Raw genomic sequence first — 15934 nt, forward strand, 5'->3', positions numbered from 1 at the left:
TTCTCCCTACCTCTCTTGATGAAGTGCCCTTTGATATGTTTTTCCTTACGGGAATGCACAGTTTTTGGAAAACCGCCATGCAAGATCTTAATGCAGGACCAACCACTGCTTCAAGTATGCATTTTATTAGTATGACTCATCGCAAGGACATTTATACGAACTTGACATCAGACCAGACTGGCACCCTATCTTGATGAGGTACTCCTCCTTACCGGCCTTCCTGTGCGACAGGTTTTGAGGAAATTTCTTGTTTTTTTGGACTTGTACCGCATATATTTTGTTAGCATAGAATGCCTGTCCTGCAGTGCTTGTGCGACTAATGTCACTGAGTGAATGCATCACTAGTCATAACATTTGTGATAATTTCAGATACGCATTATAATAAATACCCTAAGAGAAAAAAAGCCATTGTGGTCTGTGGTAGGATACTCGATTGCCCTGCAGGGGCCGGGTTCAAATCCCATTCGGTCCTGGTATATTTTTGTCATTTCATTTTTTCATGTTTATTGGTTACGCCACCGACGGCGACGGCGACGCCGCTCACAGCGGGAAACGGGCGCCTACGAGCTGCACTCTAAGGAGTATCATGTAGCTAGATGCTGGATAAAATACCTAGAGTAGAATGATATTTGACTATCATGGTCGATAATGGGCAGGGCTATAGTAAACATCCTTCATTAGAACAGTTAGAAAACTCAGTTCATATTATCCAACCCCAATTTCTAAATAAGACGCAAGCATGATAAATGATCTGCATGGTGACTATATGCAATTACTAATCTTTTGCACCGTTACTTATCATCTGGTGAACGTTATATTATAACGTGTCTAACCCTTAGTAAACATTAGGCGAGAGTACGGGACTAATATATTTAGTTTCATTTGTACAGATAGAATTTCAATTGGCCCATTGAATCCTACGGCGCATCACAAGCTTTTAGATCATTCGTCGATTAAGGATTAGAACTAATGGTTTCCTTAGGTGCTCAATGTATTAGGTAATCTCAACGATTGATTGAGTGTAGATGTTCCTATGCTTTTCGTTAGCACGACCATTCTTGGAATACTACTCATCGAGCACCTTTATTCTTGAGCATGAGACTAATGACAATGTATTTCGAAGTCAGTTTCTTTGTTGGACATGATATTTAGTTCGGTCCTTCAATCGTCAATAATGTTATGCTAGGAAAAACGATTTCGGAAGAGATAGACTCTTGTCCATTATTACTGTCTGTGCAAGTAATTCGCTGGTACATTTGTAATGCGATCAGCATGGATGTATCAGTGGGCTTTCATATTGCGGCATACGATGGCTGCATATTCTATCCGTCTCAATTGATTTAGCCGCATAAATGTTCTCCTTTGTTTGTATTTTATTAGCTAACCGACCTTTTGAATACTCTGTAACATGATGTTATTATCAAGCTTCACGCAGATGTTCATCATATATTTCGAACTAATTTGTTTTATTGTTAGATTCCCACACGTACCACTTAATAGGCGCTGTAATCATTATTGCAATATGTCACGAAGAAGCATTCAGAAAAGAATTGGCTGTTGTCAGATAGCAAGTTTAATGAGAATAGCATTTGGCTTCTATATAGGCACGAAATGCGCGCACGATTGTATGAATATTTTAATTATTAGGGCATACGGACGACATGCGGAAACAATGATTGATATAGAGCAAGTTTTAATGATAATTCCAGATATGTAGCCCTGCCTAACGATTGGCTTTCTAGTGCTAGAGTGAGATTATGAACATGTATCATAGGTCGGCAAAAAATTTGGAGCTCACTCAGACTCCTCAGAAATATATTTTGCTATGCGAGCTCATCGGACTCAGACTCACCAAAATTTCCTCAGCCGGACTCACTCAGACTCAGACTCACGAAAAATATTTTTCAACCGAACTCACTCGTACTCAAACTGAAGAAAATTTTACTCACTCGAACTCACTCAGACTCAGACGCACGAAAATATTTTTCAACCGAACTCACTCGTACTCAAATTCAAGAAAATTTTACTCACTCGAACTCACTCAGGCTCAGACTCACTAAAATATTTTCCAACTGAACGCACTCGTACTCAAACTCAAGAAAATATTACTCACTCGATCTCACTCAGACTCAGACTCACGGCTCGATCTGAGGCTGAGTGAATCTGAGTGAGTCCACTCATGAGTCCGTTAGCGTATATTTAGCTTTTTCGACCAATGTGTCAAAGCTTTTTAACGCCATTATCTCGCATAATCGGTGCTCTAATTGGCATCTTTTTATCTCATACCTTCATATACGAGTTACCAGTGGTTACAATCAAGTAAAATCATTTTTATTGCAGTATTATACAAATGGCGCCAACCTTGTTTTTCGCGGTGAAAACAAAGTCAACATCGCGACGCGATCCACTTCTTTGACGCGATTAGATAGCGCATGAATGTACAATATCACCGCGAAATATTTCTTGTATAACGGCCGTACCTTGAGGCACACTCTTCTCCTGCTTTTACGGCCTTTAAACATTTGAAGCTGGCAGCAGTATTGGCAATTACTGGTTATTTTCTCTTTCTCTTTCTTTCTATCACTTTCTTTTTCTCTCGCTCTGTCCTTATTTTCTTTCTGTTTCTTTCTATCTGTTTGTTTATCCCTATTTCTCTTTCACGTGTTTGACATGCTCCACTTCCCCGAGAATATATATATCGAAACGTTTATTGAGGAAAAAAAAGAAAAGAAAAAAGTGTTTAGGGAGCGGGTGGGTGGGGCCCCTATTCCAGGGCTCCACTGGCTTGAGCGGCCCGCCGCGCCTGGTCGAGGAGTGCTAGTTGCACCACCCGATCCCCGCTGGCGAGCAAAGTCTCCCACTGCTCCCTTCCGGAAATTTTGCCGGCTATTTGCGGCGAGTTAATTTCGGGTGGCCTGTTCTGGCAATCCCACGTTATGTGGGCGAGAGTGGGCCTGCCTCCGCACCACGGACAGCTACGCTGTACATTGTGGGGTGAATGGCATGTTTCAAAGAAAGGTTCGGTATACAAACACATATCCCCGAGAAGAGTTTTCGTTAAATACTCGCACCTGCTGTACTCTGCAGTGGGCTTGCCCAATTCCTGTCAAACATACCGACCTATGGTTTTCTGTGGATACCGAAGTTCTTACGCCTGCGTAACACAGGTTCATGTGTTAAACATGATGTTGTTTACGATGACATAAGGGCGCCATCATTCGAATATAGAAGTGCAATTGTCCCTTTTCCCGCACGGTACACAGAACACGGTTTTTCCGTGTAGCATGGTGAGTATAGTGTACACTGTTGAAACAACGCACTTTCGGGGTATTTACTTTCTGCAAGACTTTGAAGGCCAGATCAGGAGCGATAGCCAGGCCGCTCAAAGACCAGACTGGGAGAAATGAATGCCGCGCCGGCGGCGCATACCGACCGGGGCGTTCTACTTCGCTGCTGGTAAAGGTTGTTTTCCGGGAGCTTGGTTGAATTTAGAGGCCGAGGCTTGACACCACTTAGATTTCTGAACAATGCCTGTCCGATAACATATATAACGATCTCAAACTGCATCCGAAAGAGAAACTTGAGGCTAAATAGCACTTATATAGGTGCCGAATTCGAAAAATAGGTATTCATAGGCAGTTAGACACAAACGACAAAATAGGCATGTAGAGGCACTATAAAAACGCTCTAAAGGCCCTTCTTCAGCTCTAATTCAAGCTCAGTTATTAAAGTGGTGCAATAGGAGCGCAAGGATCAAAATAGTCATTTGCCTAAAATTTGGTTTTTACTTATCGTGGTTGTGTAATGCGCCGGTGCATCACAGTATAGGGAACTTCTCAGGTGCGACCACGTCCTACATAGTTTACAAAAGCATGTCTTCACCTCGTAGCTCTCGTCTTAAAGCCAAAGAAAATTGCATTGGCAACTACTAGAAGACTTATTCGTGCGACATCGATTCTCACAGTACGCGAAATTTATTATACACTAATAACTAATGGCGTTTCTACGCCCCGAAACCACGGTCTAATTATGAGGGACGCAGTCGTGGAGGGCTCTGGAATGTTCGACCCCCAGGGCTTCTTTACCGCGCACTTAAATCCATGTAATACAGGAGCCTGTAGCATTTTTATCACCATCGAAAATTCGGTCGCCGAGGCCGGGATTCGATCCCGCGACCTCCGGGTTAGCAGCCGAGCACCATAACCACTAGCCCACCGCGGCGGTTCAGAATGCGGAATGTGTCTTCTAATATTTATTGGTGTTTCTCCGGTGCAGATATGCCCTGCTTCTATGTAACTCGTGTGTATTCGTGTTTTGATGGTCAACCCGTGGGGAGCGCCGCTACGCCAGTAGCCGTTACACAAATGGCGCGGCGTCAGCAGGGCGTAGGTGACAAAACCGGCCAGATACATCACCCATCGGAAACCCTTCGTCACAGCAACATAAATACCTAAACAATTTCAAATTGCTTTCAGAGTGGCACTAATTTAGGCGTGCATTGAACGTTGCTTAGTGTTCAGCCTGGACCGATGCTCTGGAGCGTGCAACGTATCAGTACGAATTCTGGCTGGGAGCTTCTGCTTCATGTAGTGCTGCTAATAACAAAATTCTTGGCTTTAATCGGGCTGCGGCGGGTACTAACTAAAGGGACTAACTACCGAAGCTACTAAATAAGGAGCAAGTCCAACAATTCCAGGGGTTCGGAATTATTGCCTATCGTTACATTATGGCATTTCACATAATTATGTTGTACAACAAGAAATTAAATGTCGTTATTCAATAAAAAAAGTCATAGTTTCGCCGCATGGCGAATCAATGAACGCGATAGCAAGAAACTAATGATATACGTAGTGAGGCTCGCCAGTGGATACTCTCAGCTTTGAAACAGTGCTCCTGTTGCAAAGGCGGCCGAAGCAGCGAAGGAAACTAGCGTGCTTCAAGTGTCGAGCTGTGACACTTGATAGTTCGCGCTCATCTTCTGTTTGTTCGTTTAGCGGCGTCCCTTGAGCTCGAGTGACTTTCGTACGCTCCGTACATGAGCGCGGACATCACGGTGAGAGCTTAAAACATTCCTCTTCCCTCACCACGAGAAAACCGCGCGAGCAGACAGCGGAAGGGCAAGGTTCTCCCTGCGCAAATGTAAGAAGAAGCGAGCGAGCTCGCCGACGACTTTTAGGTGCGCCCGTCGCGCTCCTAGCGCCATCTTGCTGGTAATGAAGAAACGCCTATAAGCGCCTGCCGTCTCTGAATCCGTCCAGCGGTAAAGGGTGTGTATGTAACGCTCGCCGTTAGCTACGTGGAAGACCTGCGTTTCGTGGCGTAGAGGTCCCTGGTTCGATACCGCGCTTCGGAAGCATTTTTCTGAATTATTTTTCTTTGGGGCTTTTATATGCATATATATACTTATACATATGCGGTGCATGAAAAAAACCAGCCTAGACTGTCCATATAATTGCTATCGCAGTAAAATTTCTCTCGCAGCAACTCAAGGAGCTACCACATTTCGAAGCAGTTGAGCGTCACGGCCTTGACAACTACTGTGGAGGTACCCGCCCTGTTCCTCCGCTGAAGAGAGAGAAAAACAACAACAAAACATATAGGATCATGTTGTAAACTGCCCACTGAATCTGTGGCTGTTTCTTCGAAATTACATTTCGGATGCAAGCGCGCAAGTAGTGGGAATTATATGTGAGGGAAAATATGCAGGTAGGCGCTTTTAGAAGGGAAGATTTCATGGGCATACTTCTATAGCTATTTGATAGCGCGAGCAACTGATGGCATGTTCCTTGAGGACAGGCCCCATTCGCGGCCGAATGTGGGCTGTCTATAAGTTCTGAAAAACAAACAAACAAACAAACTAACTAACGAAACTAAAACATAGAAAAGGAGGTTGTACTAGTGTTATGTGGAAGCTAAAGGAATGAGTGAGTATAAGCTTTCTACTGCGAAGGGCCAATTAACTGTAAAAATAATTAATAAAATAATTGGATGCTATAGGTGCTGCGTATCGAAATTACGGAAACGAAGAGATGGGTTCGTCCTAAGTGAATTGATGTTTGGTAGGTACAGTTCACTCACCAGTTGACTCGTTACTACACACCAGTGCATCATTTCACTAGAGGGTGAGAGAAGAAACTTGCCAAGCTTGAAGACTGGGCGTGTTGGTAAAGCATCACTCTGTAGCGCAACTAATCGGCGGGACACTAGAAAGATACACACACAACAATCTATAGTGAGAAACGAGCTGACACACACCGTAGAGTGCGCCCCGTCCAGTGGCGCTTACGTGGAACACACCCGTTGCTGTCGCGCCGGCGCCGGCGTGACCTAAGTGCCAGGCGTCGCCTAACACGCGCTTCGCGTAACGCCCCTTTATCTTTCGAATATACCAAACACCACAACTTCAGCTCTGCCGTCGCCGCGCGACCTCCTCGCGGCTGGCGCGACGTGGCGAGCTTTGCATGGTGTGTTTTTCTGTACGTTGTGCTAGCGATGTGCTGTGTCCTTTCGCATATAACAGCAATGAATGATTGTGCAGTTTTAATGATGGCACAGGAAAAGCTTCAAAGCCTACACAACAAGCAGTGACTTTACAACATTGACTGAAAGAACGCTGTTCCGGCAAACAAATGTCATTTGCGAAGAAAGGGGAGTTTCTTATAACTGGTACCAAATGGTTCCCTATTGATGCATTTTTACAGCGAAACCTGTTATGAGATCATTTCAGCGGCCGTTTTTGGCGCCGTAGTTGTCCGCCGCCGCCGCCGCCGCTGCCGGTGTCCGTAAACACTATCGCTCGGAATAAGCAAAAAAAAAACGAAATAAAGAAAAAAATTCCAGGACATGGAACGAGCTTCGAACCTGGGCCTTTTGCGTGGGAACCCAGTATTCAACCTCTGAGCCATGCCGGCGCTTGAAACTTCTTTGCAAAAATGTCGTATACAGGCTTCATCTCGGGAAGGAACCACATTAACATATGCAATGTAGCGTGGTAGAGGAGTAAAATAAGCACCAATCATCGCACAACCCGAATTATGTAACCAGGCGTCACACAATGCGAATTGCGTAGCGAGTAGGCTGTTGAATGCTTCCAGCCCATTACAAAAGGCTCTGCCATAAATCTTCATCGTCATCAGGCACAGCATCAACAAAGTTCTCATAATGCCTTACATGCGTTTAGCAGGTACCACGGCTCTCCGTAGAATGACGAACAATAGCGTAGTGCCTGCTTCCCTGCTTCTCAAAAATGACTATTTATAGCGTAGTGGGTTCCTCGCAAGTGCACTTGTATTGGTTGCCAAGGAAGCCCATAAGCCCATGATCCATTTCCTCGGGGTCACAGTAAAGTTCTTTGCTCCTCCCCCCTCTCTCCACACGTCAACGTATATTATACAGCATGGTGGGAGAGGGAAATAGCGACCGGGCGTCACCCAATGCAAATTACATAACTGGTGGGCCATTTAAAACATCCAACCCATTACAAAGGGCTAAGCCATAATTCTTCATCGTCATCAGTCGTCGCGTCCACAAAGTGCACATAATGCCTTACAGACGTGTAGCTGGTGCCTCGCTTCTCCGCAGAATGACAAATAATGGCTTAGTTGGTGCTTTCCAACTTCACAAAAATTGTGATTTCTGGCGTAGTGGGTACCTTGCTAGTGTACTTGTATTAGTAGCCCCAAGAGAGCTTACAAAGGGCTCTAGAAACGCCGCTCTTCCAGCTTTCGCTGTCACTATGCTGGGGTTTCAGCGCAGGCCTGGCGTTTTTAAGTATACTGGCGTGCTAATCAACGTTTTGTTTTGGTAATGCGTATGCCAATTAAAAATAAGGTTTTTCTCAGTATGCCCAATATATTGAGTGACTCCGTATAACACCTCGGAGTTCGTCAACTGTTATTCTGTCAGAAATTGAACGCCATATAGATCTTGATTTCCACCGTGAACATTCTGCGCGGATATACAGCGTCTGGATCGCATTCTTCGTGACTTTTATGATCAGGCTGCCTGCTTTCCTGATAAATCAAAATAGCGGCTTACAGTGGAGTTATTCTCTCTAGATAAGTTCACTGTGTGCAGCAGCAACTTACGTCCAATGAATGCACGCCCTAAAAAATAGCTAATCACAAGTATATCACAACGTTGGCGGTCCTCCGTGATCACACCGTGGTTTTTGGGCGTAAAGCCCCAACAATTTTTATACAAGAACGTCATGACACACGGTCCACGCTGTTGATTGGAAGGCATACTACACAGTTGTTTGCCGCTTTGTTTTTCGCAGTATCCGACTACAGAGCTCATAGAATTAGGAGCTTTGTGTGCATGTTCTATATGAACAAATGTCAGGTGCGTCCGCGCATTGTATATGCTTTGCAAGTAGCAGCTCGCCTCAACAGAAAATGCGATATCTCTTGTACCTACAATTGGAAAGGAGAATCAGTTAGAGCAGCATGTCCTCGTTGGCAAACTTTCGGCCGCACTGAAGCTGTATCATGCATAAAACGGAGTTGGTTCTGCGATGATGTACTACTGATTGAGTTGTGTTTTCGTGTGAATATTCTTTTTCTCAGCTGTCATCCATACTCTACAAAAAATTTCTATAGAAGCATAAATTTCGATGCTAAGTGTTATATAATGCTCTTCTCAGTGACGCGAATCTTCTTTGCAAACGTTCTTGCGCATGTCCGAAAATAAAACGCCGTTTTAGTAGCACTACTACATATTGTAGAGGCATTTTTGGTGCGAACAAACAGAATATACGCCTTGTGCACCGCCTATAGAGGCGCCACTGATAGCCACCTAGCGGGCGCCGCCGACAGTACGTGCGGGAAGCCGAGCAGACGACAGCGCTTTGCACAGCTTTGCTGCGAGGAGATGGATGAAGTTCACGGCTGCTATTTCCCCTTCGTACGGGTGCCAGACAACTAATTCTGCACTGGCAGCTGCAGGAAAGGCACGGGCCTCTACGAAAGTGGACTTGTGCACGATGTTTTTTACGAACCAGCGCTTAACTAAGCGCAAGTCGCCGATTTCGAACGACGGCATGAAAACCTGGCGCTGACGGTTCGTGCGCGACAGAGCGCGCGCATCGAAAAAACAAGTATAAAAAGGCGCCGGGAGCGCGCCCGCGCGCCTCTTACCCTCTCCGCAGAAGACGCCACCGACACAGCCAAGGAACGCGAAAGATCGAGATATTCGAGAAAGGAAAGCCGAGACAGCGGCGCCGTCTGATTCCGCAGACGAATCGGTGAGAGGATCTCGCCCTTTTCCTAGCTTTCGCTGTGCTACGCACAGACGAATCATACGCACTTTCCAGAACCTAGGCGCGAGCCGATAGAGGCAATGCAAGCGCAGCAAGCGCGCGGGGGCAGAGTCAGTCAGTGAGGAGTTAGTCGGCGTAGATGTTATGTCGTTCTAGTGATAGCATCGTTCGCTCGACCGCAGAAGACGTGTTGTTTGATGATCTAGTGCTGTGAGTTAAGTATCAAGAGATGACCGTGACAAGTTTTGAAGAGGGTCGCCGAGAAGACATGTGGTGACCGACTCCGGAGGAGAACGAACGTTCGCGTGGAGTGAATCGTCATGCCGGTGAATATCAAAGGTGCGTCGCTCAGACCAGCGTAACAAGATCCAGCTATGAGGTGCAGCTCGTGGAGAACATCCGCTTTGTTTTGTTTGCAAAGGTGATGTCTTAATCACTTCTTGTTCTTTTTGAACTCAACCATTGCTGCATTTCTGTTTCTGTAAACAATAAATGTAGAACTTAGCTTGTAATAGCGCGGTACATGTACCGCGCTAGTACAAGCTAAGTTCATGGATGACCAACTCGCCCGAACTACAACACTTCTAAAATATAGAACGTTTGAGCGAAGTGCCCTGCACGGCGGCCGAACCGAACCAACGCGTGCTCAGGCTGATAACTTTGGTCGTCTACCAGTGTCAACATGATCGAGTGCATTCAGCGAGCACCGATATAGCAGAACGAAAGCATTAGAACAAGAAGCGACGTGTTAACCCGCACAATGACGAAGCGGCTCGTCTTTGCCAACGAACAGCGGCGATCCATTGCTTCCGTCGCTCTTGCTCAGGAGGCCTTGCGGTAAGTGAGGAAAACCGTGTTCCGGGCGCGTTTTTGTAGGTGTTTGAGCACTCCACTCCACAACAATTGTTATTCGACATCCCTTGAAGTTTCGGCCACCACACACACGACGAACGTTGGTTATTTCACTACGGAAACGTGAACAACGCGGAAACACACGTACAACGACGTAGGAAACCACGGCGGCCGTCTGCTTGCTTTCCCGAGAGCAATGATTGAGTTCGCCGCCTATGGCGCTTCCGTCGGCGCGCACTAGGCATATACAATGTGAAAAGAAATTTTTCTCGGCTAAAAATAGAGAATGCTGCCTTCTCTTATAGGTGCATTTTGTAGTTTGTAAAAGCTTCCTTCACACCAATACTTAAATAATATTCTGCAAATCCTTCACCTTATTCAGCGTTGCCTAGAGATGGTAGTTTCGGAACATTCCAGCCAAACAAGTCAGTAGTACATTAATTATTAATGACGTTTTTCCCTAAGGCCGCAGATCGAAAATGATTTGTATATAGTTGCCATAACACCGGTCCAGCTTCAAGTATGGTGAAGCATTCCCAGGAATTGGGCACATTTGTGGTGTGGCGCGATCTCTTGGCGGTAGCAACGGCGTCCTGCCATAAGTGAATGGGAAATGGGTGAAAAAATATCGTATCTCTTGACAAAAGCAAGCTATCAAAAACGACTCGAGGTCCCCTACAGTAGAGACCTACTGGAATATTTCGCTAAAATTGCAGAATTTCACTACAAAGCGTGTGGCTCCCCAGGACAATTGAACAGCGCCCATTAGAAACACATGGGGTCCCATTGTAAAATTTTGAACACTCCGGGAAGCCAAGCGGTTTGGGGCGCGACACTTGAATTTTAACAGAATGTCCAAATAAGTCTCTACTGTATAGAACCGGGAGCCGTTTTTGACAACTAACTTTTTTTCGTCAGCTAGAATGTTTTTCGCCTATTTCCCATTCAGTTACGCAAGGTCACCGCAGTCAGCGACGAGAGATGGCGGTACGTGCATATGTCCCCAAAGCCTGGCCATGTGTGCTTCAAAATGAACATTCCATTTTGACTTTATTGTGGATGGCTGTTTTTCTCAAGGTCATACGAAAACACATGCTGCACATTCGCTATTGAAACTGGTGCGTAGCATTATCGTAGATGGTTAAGAGGGTGAGCAACGTGATAGTTACGCCTTTGCCAATATGCGCGGAACTCCTTCACTCCACCTTTGCAGGCGCTACGCCCGCTGCGTTGGTGCGCCTCGGTGCACAACAGAATACTGGCAGGATCGAGGAGGGAGATGTGTGCGGAGGAGTGTGTCCCTATCATAGAGTTTCCTAAAACTAACTAGAGGGGACTCTGGCGCTGCGATCGTTCAGCCACCATGGGAATGATGGGTAGTACACAAATTTGCCTAGTCTTCGTACTTCCGGGCTTCGAACGCACTTGTGGCTTTGTTTGTTGGTGTGTTTTGGTTTTCTTTTGGATAAAAGACTGGATCGTTGTGAACTTCGTGACGAGATTTGAATTGGTGAGCCTAAAATGTTAAGTGGTGAAGTGGAACTTTTGAAAGTTTGTTGAACTTTGTCTTGCGACAAAGCGAATGCAGGCGACGCCCAGCCAAACGGAGCCGATGTTTACGATGTTTAGACAAATCCGTGCACTAGCCATCATTCCCATGCTGGCTAAAGCGCCATGCGTTGCAGCTCCCATAGACACTAGCGCCATAGTTCCCTCTAGTAAGTATTGTAGGAAACTCTATGGTCCCTACATTGCAAAATAAAGGGGCTTTAGCTTGGCGAGGCCTTCGTTTGGCGGTGGGCCGTTTTCCTCCATGTTAGAGTTATCGTGTATGCTACCTTTAGGTAGCAGAGCTGCGCATCTGTCTTCCAAACACCGCTATCAACGATGCATTGCGGAGGACCTGATGTTCGGGTCAATTTTCCTATTTCTCGATGGCGCCGCTGCAGCGAACTTGATTCACACTAGTTCACAGTGTAGCGAAGCTTATTGGAACCCTGAAGTGGGTCGTCCTCTCCGGCCCCTTCTAGTGGGTTGCCCTCTTCGGACAGAGCGCAGCTCGCGCAGAGTCGGCCCCGCCTTGACTGTCGCTGTCGCTCATCTTCGCCGAGTGTCCGCAATAAACATCTTTATAATTTGGTGGAGAGTGCTGTGCCCTTCAAACAACTACGGTCAGCATTCAATGCCCTTGGAGCTGCGATCTCGTGCCGTGCCCTCTACCATGACTCAAGATGCCGCCCAGCCAACGCCTCCCCCTGCACCGACATCTTGTCCCGGTGTCCCCCGTATCCGCGACCCTCCTGTTTTCACCGGCGCGGATGGCACCGACGTCGAGGACTGGCTCGCGATTTACGAGCGTGTCAGCGTACCCAATAAATGGGACGAGGCCGGAAAACTAAGCAACCTGGTTTTCTACCTCGCGGGTGTCGCAAGCCTATGGTACAACAACCACGCTTCCGATTCCACTACGTGGTCCGCTTTCAAGACCGCCATCGTCGACGTGTTTGGCCGCCCTGCCGTTCGTAAGCTGCAAGCTGAACAGCGTTTGCGTGAACGAGCCCAGCAGTCCGGCGAGTCTTTCACGAGTTACATTGAAGACGTCCTGGACTTGTGCAAGAAAGCCAATGCGACCATGCCTGAGTCTGACAAGATCCGGAACGTCATGAAAGGCATCGACGACGATGCCTTCACCATGTTGCTCGCGAAAAACCCTAGCACTGTGGCTGAGGTCATCACACTGTGCCAAAGCTATGAGGAGGTGCGCCGGCAGCGGCTGATGACGCGTCGACCTCCATCACGCGACGCCGACCTCGCAGGCATGTCGGCCATTTCGGACCACTCCGTCTTGCTCGCCGAAATCAAGTCCTTCGTGCGCGAGGAGATTGCCCGCCAGTTCTCTCTACTGGCCTTCGCTCACCCGCAGCCTGTTGAACAGCCGTCGAGCACACTGCTGCCTCCCCTACGCCGGGCTATTGAGCAGGAAATCGCAGAGGTCATGCCGGAATACCACCAGCCCCCTCGGGCGACTGTGCCGCTCAGTTACGCGCAAGTTGTCGCCAGGCCGCCTCCTGCGATTCCTGTGGTTCCCCCACATACTTACGCCGGAGCCGTCGCAAGGCCTCAGGCCTTCGAAGAGAGTGTGCCGGCTGCGTACGCCGACGTCGTCCACACGCCACGACTGCAGCCCACCATGCAGTCATATCAGCAGCCACCCCGTCCCTCGCGTCCTGCGACATGGATGGGACCTAGCCCGGCAAGCCGATGGCGCACTTCCGACAACCGCCCCATCTGCTTTGCGTGCGGTTGCGCCGGTCACGTCGCCCGCTATTGCAATCGCATGCAGGCGCCTCGATTCGGATCGACCGTCACCAGCCAGTCCAGCCGCCCATACTACGAGCCGCCGCCGCCTATGTCACCGACGTCACGCCCGTCTCCATCTAACCGCCGTTCGCCGTCCCCAAGACGCCGCTCACTGTCAGCGATGCGGCCCCGTCCGGTCGCGCGCGACCAGGAAAACTAGCCGTCGCAGTCCAAGAGGCAAGGGCTACGACGCTATCGAACTGCCAAAGCCCTCGGCAAAGCCCATCGAACGTAGTAGACGTGTTTGTAGATGGCGTGCGCACATTGGCCCTTGTGGACACTGGAGCTGCCGTATCCGTTATGGACGCTAAAGTTAGCCGACTACTACGAAAAGTGACGACGCCGCTTTCCGGGCTCTCCCTCCGTACAGCCAGCGCCCAAAGTATTCACCCGACAGTGGTGTGTACAGCCCGTGTCATCATTCAGGACGCTCTGTACGCCGTCGAATTCATCATCATTTCTTCATGCTCTCACGACGTCATCCTGGGTTGGGATTTTCTCGCTCGCCACGATGCCGTAATTCGTTGCGCACCAGCCGAGATAGAGCTCTCACCATTCTCCAATTTGACGCCGGCGAATAGTCCATCGGCCGCGACCAAGGTACTCGTCAAAGACGACACAACAGTTCCTGCAAACTCGTCAACGGCTGTCCCCGTCTATTGCACCGGTCTCTCCGACACCGTTGCACTCCTTTCTCCCTCTGACCGCGTTTTCACCAGGAAGGGTTTGCTGGTGCCATTTGCGACCGTGCAAGTCACTCAGGGCGACACCGATATTTTCGTTACGAACCCATCCGCGTACGTTGTTACGTTGGTGCGAGGGGAATGTCTCGGCAGAGCGGAAGCCCTCGAAGACGCACAAGTTATGGACGCACCGGGTGACACGCACTGTGCCAGCTCCCGTACGCTCAGTGCTGTTACCACATCCGACTCGTCACCCGCTGACGTGTTTGCTTCCTCCATTGCTGACAACCTCACGTCGGTCCAGCGTTCCCAGCTTCTGTGCCTGTTGGAAGAATTTCGTTCTTCGTTCGATGTCGCGCAAACTTCTCTCGGCCGCACGTCTGCTATCACGCATCGCATCGACACTGACGCCCAACCACCACTGCGGCAACGTCCCTATCGCGTATCTCCTGCAGAGCGTCGTGTAATTAACGAGCAAGTCGAAGACATGCTTCGCCGCGATGTTATTCGACCCTCAAACAGCCCATGGGCGTCTCCTGTCGTTCTCGTTGCGAAGAAGGATGGCTCTGTGCGGGTCTGCGTGGACTACCGACGACTCAATAAGATCACCCGTAAAGACGTTTATCCCCTCCCTCGAATAGACGACGCCATTGACAGCCTGCAAGGAGCAGAATTCTTTTCATCGCTCGATTTGCGCTCAGGGTACTGGCAAGTCCCCATGGCTGATGACGCTCGACCGAAGACAGCGTTTGTCACACCCGACGGCTTGTACGAATTCAACGTCATGCCGTTTGGGCTGTGTAATGCGCCCGCGACCTTTGAGCGCATGATGGACACCGTTCTGCGCAACTTGAAATGGCACACGTGCCTGTGCTACCTCGACGACGTCGTCGTTTTCGCCCCGGACTTCTCCACGCATCTTCAACGCCTGCGGCTTGTTTTGACGCGTTTGAGCGACGCCGGGCTACAACTGAACCTAAAGAAGTGCCGATTTGCAGCACGGCAGCTGACAATACTAGGCTACGTCGTATCCAAGGACGGAATTCTCCCCGATCCAGCCAAGCTTCGGGCCGTGACAGAGTTCCCCAAACCTACGTCCGTCAAAGAACTGCGCAGTTTCGTAGGACTATGCTCCTACTTTCGGCGCTTCATACGAAACTTCGCGACCATCATATCGCCGCTGACGAAGCTCCTTGGCAGCAACGGGCCCCTCAATACGTGGTCGTCAGAGTGCGACGCCGCTTTCGCGAAGCTCCGTCGTTTGTTGACGTCTCCTCCGATACTACGCCACTACGACCCTGCGGCCCCTACAGAGGTACACACGGATGCCAGCGGTGTGGGCCTCGGCGCTGTCCTTGCACAGCGCAAACCTGGGTTTCCGGAATATGTCGTGGCATATGCAAGTCGCACGCTTACTAAAGCCGAGACCAATTACTCCATCACGGAGAAAGAATGCCTGGCAATCATCTGGGCCCTTACGAAGTTCCGACCTTATTTGTATGGTCGCCCATTTGATGTCGTCACCGACCATCATCCGCTGTGCTGGTTGTCGTCATTGAAAGATCCCTCAGGCGGTCTCGCCCGTTGGGCACTTCGCCTGCAAGACTACGACATCCGCGTACTGTACCGCAACGGACGCCAGCATGCTGACGCCGACGCCCTGTCGCGCTCTCCCTTGCCTGACGACAGTGCCCACAGCTCAGTGTCTCCCCTTGCCGTTTCTTCCATCGACATTCACACCATCGCTACCGAACAGCGCAAGGATCGCTGGATTGCCTCA

Source organism: Rhipicephalus sanguineus, chromosome 8 (genome assembly GCF_013339695.2).
Source record: "Rhipicephalus sanguineus isolate Rsan-2018 chromosome 8, BIME_Rsan_1.4, whole genome shotgun sequence".
Taxonomy (NCBI): Eukaryota; Metazoa; Arthropoda; class Arachnida; order Ixodida; family Ixodidae; genus Rhipicephalus; species Rhipicephalus sanguineus.